Consider the following 15,201-nt stretch of genomic DNA (forward strand, 5'->3'; position numbering starts at 1 on the left):
CAGCCTCTCCTGTTAACCCCAGTGAGACAGACAAAATATTATTTTCTACACATACCATGCTGTGAAAGCATCTGGGAAGCTATGATTTAGAGAAATAGTAGGAACATTTTCTTCAGGTTTCAAAGGGTGAAAGCATGGGTAACAATTCAAGAAATGTGGTTAAGGGGTCAAAATATACACACTCAGATCTCTGGTGGAAATAAACACTCATTAGTCCAGTCTTGTTCCTGTGTTCTGTTTCCCCACTTCTTTCCTGGTCCTGTCTCCCACTTGGATTATTGATTGAATGTTTGCTCTCTGCCACATTCAGCACTAGTAACTAGAAGTACACATTCTGAAGTCATAAGTCAGTCTTCTTCCTCCCTAGGAGTCTTCTTTGACCCCCCCAGGCGAGGTTCAGGGTCTGCACATACTCCCATGATACTCCATTTTTAATATCCATTGTAGTTTCTTCCACATTCTGCTGAAATGAACAATTAATGTACCTGCCTTCTCCACTTGTCCACAGCATCCTGAAGGGTCTGTGCTGTGTTTCATTTGTCTTTATAACCTGACACCATCTAGCTTGAATCCTGGCACAGAGTACGTGCTCATTAAATGGTTGTTGAACTGAAACTGTACCAAGGTGAATAAGACACAGTCTTTGCCATCGAGTTGCCTCCTGGCTATTTGGGGAGACAGATGTATAAATTAATAATTTTGCCATAATGTGATAAGAGCTATAACAGTTATATAAAAAAAAGTGCAGCTGGGGTCTAGTGTCAGGCACAGCTAACACTGATGAGGCAATGGAGCAGTCATTGTGCTTTTCCTCTGGTGAATTCAAGCAGAATTTATGTTCATTTAGGAAAGGAAGAGTATTGACTGCAAAGACATTAGGTTGTTTGTAAAGTTATAAAGCTCTTAGAAACCCTCAGATGGGAAGTTGCTATATAACAGTGAAATATTAACCTCAGAGCTGCATCTGGCAAGCCTGGTTTTCATGTGCCTAAGGCACATCACTCATTCTGTTGACACCTATAAAGTTTCCTTCTTGGGAGAAAAAAAGGTATTACAAAAATTTGCTTCCTTAATGTTCCTTTTACATTATTTTGCAGAGAGTATTTTTCTAAGTAGTAAAGGTCAGAGTGATTAAATAAGACAACTGATGGGTCTAAGAATAATTAAAATGAACAAACTCTTTACCCCCTTATGGTTAGAGATGTAAATTGTTGTGTACTTTTTGTTGTTGTTGAAATTACTGCACAGTAACAGTACAGTGTTATTAAGTACTTCATAATAACTTAAGGCAATCTGTCTTCATCCCAGGCATGTTGATTCATCTGAGCTGATACAATTTGTGGGGGAAAGTGTTCACTGAATATATTGTGGGGCAAACTGTAGTTAGATGAAAACACATAACTTGCAAGTTGGATAAATGTGTATTAGAATCTCCTTTTGCTTCCAATAAACTGGGTAGTCTTGTGAAACTAACATGAAGCCTTTTAGGTTTGTTTTCTTTCCTGTGGAGTAACAACATTTGCAACATTTACTATGCAGGATTGTTTTGAGAATGAAATAAGATAATATGTAAGTGATTAACGGAATGTTTGGGAAATAATATGTTTTTAATAAGCGCACATTTGTTTTTATTTTCCTGTAGCTACAAATTTTCCACTCTGATTTCTCCTAAATAAATATTTCAAGTTTCTTTTAGCTTTTACACTCAATAACTTACTGTTTTTTTTTGCTCAACACTGCATATTTCTATAATGACAGTGCTGTAAGAACTAATATTTATTGGGTACATATCATGTCAAACACTATGTAAAATGATTAACCTTAGCAATCTCATTTCTTTCTACTTTATTTAGATCTATTTTACATATGAAGAAAATGAGATGTAGAGAGACTAAGTAATTTGTCCAATGCAAAACTAGTAAACTTCAAAGACAGCATTCAAACCCTCAGAGTTTGACTCCAAAGCTGTGCCCATAAAAGCCTCCTCCTATTGCACTCCAGCCTAGGTGACAGAGTGAAACTCGTCTCAACAAAACAAAACAAAACAAAACAAAAAAAAAAAAAGAAAAACAAAACAAAATATTCATTTTCTGTCTCTTCTCCTACTACTTTGAACTATACTTTAGACTACTTAACCATAAAGAAGATTATGTAGAAACAAAAAGCTATACCTTATCATCTTTATAGCTTTAAGTCAGAGTCAAAGAGCAAGAGCCGAAAGGAAAGGACATTGCTATAGGGAGGACATTGGTCTCAGTGTCTAGTAGGAATGAGAGGGTCACCAGAAATCTTAGCTAGAGGAGGGCTCATGATGGTTTCTTTCACTTCAAAGCCTCTGTCATGGTTAAGTGACCAGGGCTGGTGGTTGGCCATAGGTCCTGGATATTAAGTGACCAGGGCTGGTGGTTGGCCATAGGTCCTGGATATTAAGCTTCTGAAAATTTGCTAAGCACCAATAATCATTGTTTTCTCATCAAATTAAATTGCTGGGTTTATGTATGACAATGCATTCACGAAGCAGTAGAAAATCCTTCTTGGTTCATCTTTACCTAAGGGGAATTTTGGGGTCTGGAGTAGAGTTGTTTTCTTTATGCAAAATCTTATACAAAATATTTATGTTTTCTTTATGCAAAAATTTATGCAAAATAACTAGTCACTTGGCAATGGCTTTAAGCACAGGGTCTATTCCGGACAAATTAGATTGCACAATACTGAAATGTTTTATTCAAATGCTATTTTCTCTTAATTAAAAAAATAATAAAAGTTGAAAGAGGAGACACCATTATCCACCACTGTTTACACCAGCAAGTCATTAGGAAATCTACTGGGCACCCTGTGGGGTTGCTGTCCCTCACTGTGACCTTCCAACCCATGCAGCACAGTCAGGTTTGATGATTGTGAGACTTGCACTATGGTCTTAAGGATCCTTATGTGAAAGACTCAGGCTTGCAAGGCACATCAAATAAAAGCCTTCCTATACAATGCCCTAAGCTTCAACTTCATTCTCAGAAATATGTCCCCTTCGTTGATATGTGATTAGATGTTATTTATCTCTTGAGGTTGTGGCTTGAATTTTTACTCAGGAAAGGATGAATAAGTGCATTTTATGCATTTGAAATTAAGAAACTTTGAATTCACTACATGGTAATTTACGCAAAATAGATGAACAAACTACTGATTTTTTAAAATTTCCCTTTTACTTTGCTGTCTCATCCTAAACCCTGTCCCCTACTCTCTCCTCTCAGCAGCAAGGCTTGCTTTTTAATAGGAGTGGGATCTTTTGAGCCTGTAAGTTTTATATATACTTATGGAAAAATTTTTAATGGAATAAAATTGAAACTGGGATTGATTTTTTAAAACATCATTATGCTACTGCTATGATCCTGTTCTCTTCCCTCTGTTCCTACTGATTATCATTGATGTAAAGCTAGTATGTGCTAGTGTTTAGCACAATGTAAGGGGGATAAGTATAATACCAATTTACAGATGAAAAACCTGAATTTAAAAAATGTCAAAGGACTTGTGCAAACTCATGTAGGTAATAAAAGCGAGGCAAAAGTCAGCTTCATCTCTGTATAACTCCTAAGTAATGAGTTTGCTTTTACAAGCTCTATTTTCCTTCAGTTTTGCAGACACAGAAAGTTTGTTGCTACAAGGTGTTTTTAAAAACTTACCAAATAAATAAATCTTGGAAAAAATGTTTTATTCATCTTACTAGGGAATTAGTCTACCAAATCAGTGAATAAATATCGCTCAGATTGATGAAAACAGTAGAATTACATTTTTATGGTGTTTACTGAGCAAGTATCCACCTTCATGAATAAAAATACCTTTTGTTCTTTAGTTCCATCTCAAGTTAACAAATTGTTGGAAAGCAGTGCAGTCCACGAAGAACATTTAGTGTTGAGTGGGCATTTTGAAATGTGAGGTAAGGCAAATTTGTCACTAGTCAGCATAAATACTTGATTCTCTGGCTACATCTCTTCCTCCTCAGTCAAGTCACATTTAAAAGGAAACATTTCTGAATTGTTTTTACTAATGATTGAATGATAGCATGACCACATCTTCTTCCCTACTCTAAGCTTCCTACATCTGAGCTGTTGGGAATAAGACACAATGAAGAATGAAATTGATACTTCTGAAGGAGATCCTCAAATGCTGGTAGGACCTTGACACCAGCCGGTGTCCACGTTCTTGACACCATATGAGGGAAGGAATTCAAGGACAAGTTTGGAAATGCTGAAAGTGTGAGGATTTGTTACAAGGTGAAAAGTACACACTTAAGCAAAAACAGTGTGGGCATCCTCAAGAGAAAGTCCTGTCATGAGATTTCTCAGAGCCGTGGTGTCACCCATGTTTACACCAAATATGGGTGTTCTTGGAACTGTCATGGCACTGGTAGGTATGTGATTTAGTATGTGAATGAGTGCATAATAAGGTTCTAGGAGAAACACAGCATCATGTTGGGTTCAGTCAGTGTTAGCTTGACCCACACCGTGGTTTTTCAGGGTCTTACTGCCCCCTATCTTATGGAGCTATTTCAACAGTTTCCTTTGTTAGTTGTGTGAAACTACTGAGACAGCCAGCAGGGAGAGTGTGAGGCAGGCCTAGTGGTGACAGAATCTCTCAGCATTTGCTTGTCTGTAAAGGATTTTATTTCTCCTTCACTTATGAGGCTTAGTTTGGCTGGATATGAAATTCTGGGTTAAAATTCTGTTCTTTGAGAATGTTGAATATTGGCCCCTGCTCTCTTCTGGCCTGTAGGGTTTCTGCTGAGACATCCACTGTTAGTCTGATGGGCTTCCCTTTGTGGGTAACCTGCCCTTTCTCTCTGGCTTCCCTTAGCATTTTTTCCTTCATTTCAACCTTGGTGAATCTGACAATTATGTATCTTGGGGTTGCTCTTCTCGAGGAGTACATTTGTAATGTTCTCTGTATTTTCTGAATTTGAATGTTGGCTGGCCTCCCTAGGTTGGAGAAGTTCTCCTGGATGATACCCTGAAGAGTGTTTTCTAACTTGGTTCCATTCTCCTCGTCACTGTCAGTTACACCAATCAGAGGTAGATTTGGTCTTTTCATATAGTCCTGTATTTCATGGAGGCTTTGTTCATTTCTTTTTACTCTTTTTCTCTACACTTCTCTTCTCGCTTCATTTCATTAATTTGATCTTCAGTCACTGATACCTTTTCTTCCACTTGATCGAATTGGCTCCTGAAACTTGTGCATGCCTCATGTAGTTCTTGTGCCATGGTTTTCAGCTCCATCAGGTCATTTAAGGACTTCTCTACACTGTTTATTCTAGTTAGCCATTCGTCTAATCTTTTTTCAAGGTTTTTAGCTTCCTTGTGATGGGTTCGAACATCCTCCTTTAGCTCAGAGATGTTTGTTACTACTGACTTTCTGAAGCCTACTTCTGTGAACTCATCAAAGTCATTCTCTGTCCTGCTTTATTCCATTGCTGGCAAGGAGCTGCAATCCTTTGGAAGAGAAGGGGTGCTCTGGTTTTTAGAATTTTCAGCTTTTCTGCTCTGGTTTCTCCCCATCTTTGTGGTTTTATCATCCTTTGGTCTTCGATGATGGTGACCTACAGATGGGGTTTTGGTGTGGATGTCCTTTTTATTGATGTTGATGCTATTCCTTTCTGTTTGTTAGTTTTCCTTCTAACAGTCAGGACCCTCAGCTGCAGGTCTGTTGGGGTTTGCTGGAGGTCCACTCCAGTTGCTATTTGCCTGGGTATCACTAGTGCAGGCTGCAGAACAGCAAATATTTCAGAACAGGAAATATTGCTGCCTGATCCTTCCTCTGGAAGCTTCATCTCAGAGGAACACTCAGCTGTTTGAGGTGTTAGTCGGACCCTACTGAGAAGTGTCTCCAAGTTAGGCTACATGGGGTTCAGGGACCTACTTGAGGAGGCAGTCTGTCCATTCTCAGAGCTCAAACACCGTGCTGGGAGAACCACTGCTGTATTCAGAGCTGTCAGACTAGGATGTTTAAGTCTGAAGAAGTTTCTCCTGCCTTTTGTTCAGCTATGCCCTGCCCCCAGAGGTGGAGTCTACAGAGGCAGGCGGGCCTATTTGAGCTGTGGTGGGCTCCACCCAGTTCAAACTCCCAGGCTTCTTTGTTTACCTGCTCAAGCCTCTGCAATGGAAGATGCCCCTCCCCCAGCCAGACTTGCAGCCTCGCAATTCAATCTCGGACTAGCAATGAGCAAGTCTCCGTGCGCGTGGGACCTGCTGAGCCAGGTGCGCAATATAATCTCCTGGTGTGCCATTTGCTAAGACCATTTGAAAAGCACAGTGTTTAGGTGGCAGTGTCCCAATTTTTCTGGTACAGTCTGTCATGGCTTCCCTTGGCTAGGAAAGGGAAATCCGTTGACCTCTTCCACCTTCAGGGTGAGGCGATGCCCCACTCTGCTTTGGCTCACCCTCCATGGGTTACACCCACTTTCCCACCAGTCCAAATGAGATGAACCAGGTACCTCAGTTGGAAATGCTGAAATCACCCATCTTCTGCGTGGATCATGCTGGGAGCTGCAGACCAAAGCTGTTCTTATCTGGCCATCTTGGAACCCACCTCAAGAATATCACTTTCTAACAGGTTCAGGAGCTCCAAGTTTCTCTCGAGATCCCAAGAGAACCCAACTCACAGTTATTTGAGGATAATCCCATGGCTGGGCTCTGCTTTAAAAGTCCTTATCTGAGATTCCTTGTGGAACAGACTTCCATTAAAGCCAATCCTAAAGGCCTATATAGAAATAGTTATTTTTGCTGCACTTTATGCATATTAGTGTATAAAATCTTTAGCAAAGAATAAGGCAAAAGTCTATTTTGCAAACCACTCAGTCCTCTGATGATTTGTTTTTTTAAACAAATATCAGGACTGGAGAGAGAGAAATCATGTTTCAAAACTTATATATTTGTCACTAAACTCACTAGTTGTTTTTAAGTTTTCACCTACATTTTAGACTAACCCTGTTTGTTTCTGTGAACCAACTAGCAGTCTCTGGCTGCAGCTCAGAAAGAACAAGAGGGATGGGTAATGTAAAAATCTGGATCAGTATTCTAGTTCTGAGTAATTATCCCTCAAATCCTGCCAAGTGATATAATAAATAGTGAATAAATAAGATGCCCATCACTCAGAGGTTTTGTTTTTGGGAAAGTAAGACCAAAGGAGCTAACTAAAGCCAATTACCATGCACCCAAATCCTAGCAAGCTTAACTATAGTCACCAGTTATCTCAGTGTGTCACAAGACATTCTTTTCTCTGCCTTATTGGAGGAGGACTCAATTCCACAGTTTCACCTTAGCATTTGACTTATCATAAGGAGTCTGTGCAATGACCCTGAGACACATTTTTGTCCCAGACTTAATTTCAAGCTTTGAGTCAAAGTCCTGGGAAAGAAAACTGTAACTAAGGGATCCAGAGGCAGACAACAGAAGTTAAAAGGCACAGTGCAGGTGAGTGTGGTTGATTCCTGCCGATTAAGCCAACCCCATGCTTCCTGTTTTATGGATAAAGGCCACATTAATATCCATGGCATGAATGAGGTCTGGGGAACTCCAAGGCTACTGACAGCATGGGAGATAGGGTACACATGGGTAAGAGTGAATGATTATCACCACACCCCCTAAACCCCCCTGCTTCATAGGTGCAAGCCACTTTTACACCCATGGCAGTGCCTGCCCAGGTCACCAGGACTTGGGGATGCAAGGACAGAACAGGGAAAGAGGATGCTCCTCCCTCTCTCCCTCATGTACTCCAGGTATCTGCAAGGAAGAGAAGGGAACCAGGGATAACTGCTCCCCTTTTTCTAGACGGATAGCCATTCATCTTCAGTCTGTACCCCTTTTGAATGCAACCTGAACCCCTGGGACTCCTTTGAAAAGCGCCTTTTTTTTTTCTTTCTCCTCCCCGTTCCTTTCTTCAGTTAGGTAATTGTGTCTCCATCCTACGGGACACTCCCTTCAGATGCATCCTCCAAACTGGAAAGCGCTAATTTCCCAAACCATAAACTGGTTGGCTTAAGATTGGGCTCAGGTGAAGGGAACCCAGAAGCCCAACATGTCAGCAAAAGGGTAAAGTTTTTATTTATTTATTTATTTATTTATTTATTTATTTATTTATTTATTTATTTTTTACCAGTTGGGCTTTCGGCCTCCCTCTTGTGCAAACTTGTGAAAGGCCTTGAAATGTTTGGGCTGTCCTTACCCCTCTCTGCTGGGAACCCTTAAATATGCCTCTGAGAAAGCTCTTACTACCATTTCCCCAAAACAGTGCCCCCCTGCCAGCAGGAAGCAGTTAAGATGGGTCTTTGTTGTTATCCTTAATCTTATGGCAGTTAGACATACTTCTGTACAGGGGGAATGAGACAGCCAGGTGGGAGGGGGGTCCCTGGAGAAACTTCAACCAGCTTGCCCACTGGGGTGGAGCCTTGGGAAGTCCTCACCCTTTGCAGGCAGGAGGAGCCTGGGCCCTCCTTTTCCTGGGTGGAACCTGGGATTCAAGCTGCAGGCAGGAAGTGTTCCAGCAGGGACTCTGGCCTTGCAAGAGTCCCTGTTTCCCCCTTTTCTTCTTTTTCATCCAATACAACCCTGCTTTACGCACCTTTCAAACCATCTACAAGCCTAAATTTTCATGGCCATGGGATAGACAAGGACTCTGTCTTTAGCTGAACGAAGGAAAAGTCTTGCAATACTACTGCCTAGAATTTTCTATTCCTTTGCAACCACCCTGTATTATTCCTGTATCAAAATCATGTCTTTTGCAGGAACATGGATGACACTGGAGGCACTTATCTTAAGTGAAACAACTCAAACACAGAAAGACAAATACCACATGTTCTACATGTTCTCATTTATAAGTGGGAGCTCAATAATGTGTACACATGGCCATAGAGTGTGAAATGATAGACAATGAAGACTCCGAAGGGAGTGATTCGAGGATAGTGGATGATGAGAAATTACTTAGTGGGTACAATGCACATTATTCAGGTGATGGATACACTAAAAGCCCTGACTTTATCAGTAGGCAATATATCTATGAACAAAGTTGCCCTTGTACATTATAAATTTATACAAATAATAACAAAAAGATTCAATGACATGCAAACTGTTCTTGGGAACTCTGTTTCCAACTTTGTTATTATAATTTTGGAAATCTAAGATAGAAATACTAAAGTGGAAAACATAGAAAAATAGGGCAGGCAGGTTGGGTGGGGTAAAATCAATTTATTTAACATAACTAGCATTTCTATAAGCTGAACTTCATGAGTTAGCAATTTTGTTGCCAATAATTCACAAAAATAAAAGGAATTCTAGGAGAAGACTTAAATAGAGCGTAAGAAAATATGTATCCAAAATAATATGCATCTTAAAATGAAAGAAAATTGATTTTATTGAATTTGTGGGGTTTTATATATTAGATTTTTGTTTTTGCTGAGTCAAAGCCTTTTCTTTCTGGAACATTGTATACTTTGGATATCATTATAATAAAGGATATTACAGTCATAGATATGAATAACAAGTTTACTGTGGCAATTAAAATCCAAATGATAAAGAACACAGTAGGATTAACTGGTACATGTTAACTATATGTAGGTGACTTGGGTTGAGGGGAGTTAAAGTATTGAAAGGATCTCAGTAATTATTTATTCAGAAAGATTAATTTTTTTTGTATTACAGGAAAAAGATACCTTTGACCTAATTGGTCATAGCAAAGGCCTGGTTTAATCAGCTATAATTAGAATGATTGGCATTGAAATGCATTAGATGTAGGAAAAATATGTCCAATTATTTTTCTATAGTAAACACTTCATGGAAGTAGAAGTATTTTTCAAACATATTACCTCAATGATTGCTTTTGTTTCTAAGATCAAATTTTGGCTGCAGATCACAGAACACTTGTGATTTCAATTTTATTCCTAGCTCCTGAAATACAGAATTAGAAATGCAAAGAAAAACCATGGATTTGGCAGTGCCACATAATATAGCAAGTTTAAGAGACTATTTGTTTAGCACTAAATTGAGTAGAGGAGAAGTAACAAGCCCACCTGTACTAAATGAACTAGTACTTCTGCCTTTCAAAATAATCAAAGCAAAATTACCAAAGCCTCAATCTCTTATCTTCTGTTGATTTCTTTCTTTTGTTGAATTCATTTTCTCTTTCACACAGGATTGCAATATATGTCAAATTGAAAAAAAGTAGGTGAAAATTCTTTGAAGATTATGAAACACTACAATTGCATACTTGATATACAACACCTAGATTTAAAATATAACTTCTCACTTATAGCAATTTTTTTTTTTTTTTTTTGAGACAGGGTCTTGCTTTATCACCTAGGCTGGAGTGCTGTGGCACGATCTCAGTTCACTGCAGCTTCTACTTCCTGGGCTGAAGTTACCCTCCTGCCTTAGCCTCCAGAATAGCTGGTATTATGGGTGCCCACCATGCCTGGCTGATTTTTGTATTTTTAGTAAACATGGGGTTTCACCATATTGACCAGGCTGGTCTTGAACTCCTGACCTCAAGTGATCCGCCTGCCTTGGCCTCTCAAAGTGCTGGGATTACAAGCATGGGCCACCATGCCTGGGCCTTTATAGCAATTTTAAAGAAGTTTTTGTAGATCTACATTTGTCCTCCAGTTCTGCATTTTTACAGTTGTAAGAATTTGACCTGACTGTAATTACTAATGGCTAATTTTTGAGTAAGGCATCATAGAAGGTAAGAATAACTCACAGGTAGAAAAGATTTCTACTCTCAAGCCACTTTAATGAGTATAATGCTACAATGAAGCTGAGTCCTGCCTCAGGTAGAAGAGAAGCTGTGACTGATCAGTAATGTCTGCAGAGGAGTTGAGTGGCATGGGGAACGTGGTGTACAGATCTTATATTTGTTCTTCCTGAAAGAACTATTGGAAAAAGAAGTCTCAGATTCAGCGGAAGTGTCTATCCAGAACTGAAAGTAAGAGTGTACCCAATGTTGCATTTCAGCCAGCAGTACTTCCCTACAGCTCTTACTGTGGGGTAAACCCTCTCTCTCACAAGCTTTACTTCTCAACTCATGTTCTGATCTACAGATATTTAGTTTCATAGAATGTAATTCCTGCTGGCCTCTACTAGAACACAAGAGTGTATTCGAAGTAGAGTTCCAGATGCTTTTAAGCAGAATTATCTCAACATATATTTTAATTAGCAATTAGAAATGAAATGTACCAAATATTAGACCAGAAATTTCCTAAGAAAAATATAGTTCCTTAAGTTAACAGCATCAGAATGTATAGATGCCCTTCCATTTAATATGTGCCTGAAGGATAGCGCACGTTCACAGGTAGGGCACTTCAGCTGAGGACCAGAACTTCAGTGTGTTCAGAGCCTGCAGGAAACATCACTAATGCTGATGTGGACTTTGCTGCATTCTTGCCTACCTGGACTGTTCACAACCCCTCTGCTCAAAACTCTCCACCTACTGGAAAAGGAAGACACATGAGTTCTTTTCACCTCTGTGTTACCTTCTTTTCTGTTTTCTTTGTCCCCTGGCTTGTCAACTTCCTTCTGTTCTCTCTCTCACTTTCTTCTCCATATTGAGGGTATATGGGGTTTCATTTACTTAGTCTTTTGTGAGCCTCTTTCCACTCGTGTCTTTTTACCATATGTCTCATACAGTCCTTCCCCCAACCTTCCCACTGCTGCTAAATTATTTAGCACAAAGATAAATATCAGTTCAAACCAAGATAGTTTTTAAAGTAATGGAACTCAATTAATGAAGATTTTTAAAGGAAAAAAAAAAACCCTTTAAAGTAATTCTGTCATGATTATCCTTTTATTGAAAAGATTTCAATCAGTCAACTGCTGTTTCACATTTCTTTGTCCCAAACTGCAAATTAGTTTTTTAATTGTTCATGGAATGCAAATAAAGTAACAATCCTTTCCTACCAGATGTGCTGGATAGGCATGAGGGCACAATCATTTTCCTAGTCAATATTTTCATCAAGAACCTATTCAGAATCTTAGAATTACTTCCTACTTCTGGCATAAAACTGCGAAACATTGCTGGTGTCAGGTTTTTGTTTTTAAGTGCTCTTAGGGGCCTGGAGACTAGGATGCTAGGAATATTACAAAGAGCCTTAAATTGTGGCTTGACCTTGTGTTGAAAGGCAAAAACTGTATTTACATTCTATTACAGGGGACTTCATGATTTGCACATTTGAATAAGAATCAAGATAGATGTGCTGCCATGTCCCAATAGGACAGTACTTTGCCAGATAATTTTTATTCAAGTGCCTGAGCCCCAAGGGTTCAACAGGAACAGCCATGTAGAAATTGAGCAAAGTAGAGTTTCATAGTTTCATAGAATGTAACTATGAAATGGAGATGGCTTCCTTTTTAAAATTTTCTTTACTCACCCCATTGCAACCTAAGTGTTGTTTAATTACATAAGAAAAATACAAATATTGTAAATAAATTAAAAAATGGTGAAAAATCATGGATTGTCACCGCTTGTCTTTTGCTGAAGTAAATGAGAGACCATGCTGTGTAATGGAATGGTAATTGTACTGTAAATCTGGAGTCCGGGGTTTCTTCTCAGGAGTGTGACTTTCCTTGTTCCTCACCGAGGAGCACAAGTTCATCTTGTGTAAAATAGGGAGGATTCAGAAAATGATCTCTAAGGTCCTTACCACTCCTAAGTTGATATGTCTGTGAAAGATAATGATGTCCGATGTTGCCTCAGAGGAAACCAGAAATTTATTTGTTCTATTTCCTTCCCAATCTTTCTTCCTTTGCACCTTTCCTTTTTTCTTCCTCTCTGTTTCATATTGACCTGCTTTTTTGGTTGACAAACTTTGGTCATCCAGTCATTTCTTAATTGACAGCTATTTCAGAGATTGTAGCAAAGGGACTATTTGGCTTCCTATCTATGCAAAATCCATTCTGCCTGATGACACTGCATCATTGACTTACTGATTGCCAGTTTCTTCTGGAAATTTTCTCATTATTCAGCTTCTGTGTTACTGAAATATCCTGTTCTTCCTTCTTCATATAACTGGCTCTACTTATTGTTGTTACTTTTATGGTACTTAATTAATGTCTCACATTCAAGTTATTTTTATATTTGCTTGGCCTAGCTTGTAAGGCACTGCATTGCAAGCTCTGTGCTTATATTGCTTCGTGCTTTCTCAGAGTCTAGGTATCATAATTATAATTAAAAATAATATAATTTTATCTGTTACATAATATATTTCATCTGCTTGATATCTGTTTATAGTATTTTTAAAATATAATTTTATCTGCTATATTTATAATTTAATAATATAAAATAATATATTTTAAAAATAAAATAATATATTTTATAAAAATATTTTTATCCATTATATTATATATGATTTAATAATATATTTTATCTGTTAATAATATATTTTATCTGTTCCATTTCTTGTTCCTAATTATGTATACTTATATTTTCGCTTTACAAAAAATAAGTAAACCAACTTGCTGAAAGTATGTATGCTTCATATTTTGAATAAAATTTGGATTATTTGTCAGAACTATTTTGTTTCTTTCATTATTCATTCATTAAAAAAAAATCTTTAGGACTTTGTTTTTCCTCTCTTGTTTTCCCTGTATTTCTATTTCTTAGCTTTTTGTTTTTCTATATTATGAATTGAATATTTGATTTATATTCATGCTTTCTTTTTTAAACAGTGAAGACTTGAAGCTCAGTACATGCTTTGAGCTCACAATGGCTGTCTCCATTTGTATCATGGATCTGTGGCTTTCTAAGGAATGTAGACTGCAATTAATGTTGCAGGTATGTAGGTGTATTTATCTTTCAGAATTTGGGAATAAGCATTATAATTTCCAAATAACCAAAGAAAGCTTAAATTTAATTTTTTGATGTTTCAATTAAAAAATTCAAAATAAATTACACCTCATCTTGTCTTTAACATTTTTTTTCTAATGTGGGATTGTCTACATTTTTTCATTTATCAGTGTAAGTGAATAGCTACAACCCCCTACTCTGAAAAATTAGGAATTTAGGTCATTATATTACTGTCTTGTTACTCCTCCAACTCCCTCCCAAACTGCTACTCTCTCAATCAGTCACATACTTATTTTTCAGTTATTTTATTGGTTGTCTGTATCAGTACATTATAGAATTAACCATCTGTTTCTTAACTGTAGGCAGACTCTCTTGACTGCCCTATTAGATGAAAAAATGAGTACATCTATGGTGCTCACCACCCCTCCCAACTTTTCCACCTACCACCACCATCCTCTTATTATGATTTTTATTTATTTTTGCATATATCATTTATATCTTATTCTGTAAGTCTTTCATGCAGTCTCTATGGATTTATTATAAGTGTATTACTAACAAAGATATCGAATGGTTGAGTATATAGATATTATTTACTAAGGAACAAGGAAGAGTTTTGAAGCCATGGGGGGAAAGGCAATCTTATTTTACTAAGTTTGGCTTCTTGAATGAGAACCATGATTTGTAAAACTTGAGGCACGGAGGTAAACATTTTATTTAAATTATCTAATATGATATTTGTTTGTCTTCTCACTACAATGATTCAGATTTTTCACCGTGCTTTTTGTTATAGGGAATTCATTCTCTTTTTCAAGACCGTCTTCTCAAAGGTACTGATATGCAATTCTGTATGGGCCATGTTCCTTCTCATCCTGATATACACTCATTTTTCTAAGATTTCATTGTAATTCTGGGTTTGGTATGCTATTTTTTTTTTCATCTCGGTTCTTATGTTGTCTTCTTTCTTCTGTTCCTTGTTTTAATTTTGCTAAACAATATATTTTAATAATTATTTGGGGAAAGTCTGTGAATTTTCTGAGTCCTCGAAAGTTTGAAAATGTTACTATTTTCCTAGTGTATTTGGGTAGCAGCCTGGCTAGTCTCAAAATTATTTATTTTTATTGGCTGAAAATTCTTTTTTTAACCTCAAAACTTTGATAGTATTTTCCAGTTTCTTCCAGTACCCAGTATTATTGACGAGAAGTTTTATGCTATCCTGAGCCTCAGCACTTTGAAAATCATCCACGTTTTTTCATTCTGAAATCTTGTCTAATTTTTCTTTTTGTTATTGGGGGTTCAGAAATTTCTAGAGGCTCTGCATAAGAAAAGTGCATTGAAAAAATTTAAAACAATTTATACACTTTACTTTTTAGAATACTTTTAGATTTA

At 37.6% G+C, this 15,201-nt stretch overlaps 1 long non-coding RNA gene across 1 annotated transcript; it reads left to right on the plus strand.

Moving 5' to 3' along the window:
• Positions 1 to 4,052: 4,052 nt before the first annotated feature.
• Positions 4,053 to 14,775, plus strand: LOC105496826 (uncharacterized). Its single transcript, XR_011623102.1, has 3 exons — positions 4,053 to 4,398; positions 13,698 to 13,803; positions 14,606 to 14,775. It is a non-coding gene; the product is annotated as an uncharacterized lncRNA (long non-coding RNA).
• Positions 14,776 to 15,201: the final 426 nt, after the last annotated feature.

This window comes from Macaca nemestrina, chromosome 5, assembly GCF_043159975.1.
Source record: "Macaca nemestrina isolate mMacNem1 chromosome 5, mMacNem.hap1, whole genome shotgun sequence".
NCBI classification, from domain to species: domain Eukaryota; kingdom Metazoa; phylum Chordata; class Mammalia; order Primates; family Cercopithecidae; genus Macaca; species Macaca nemestrina.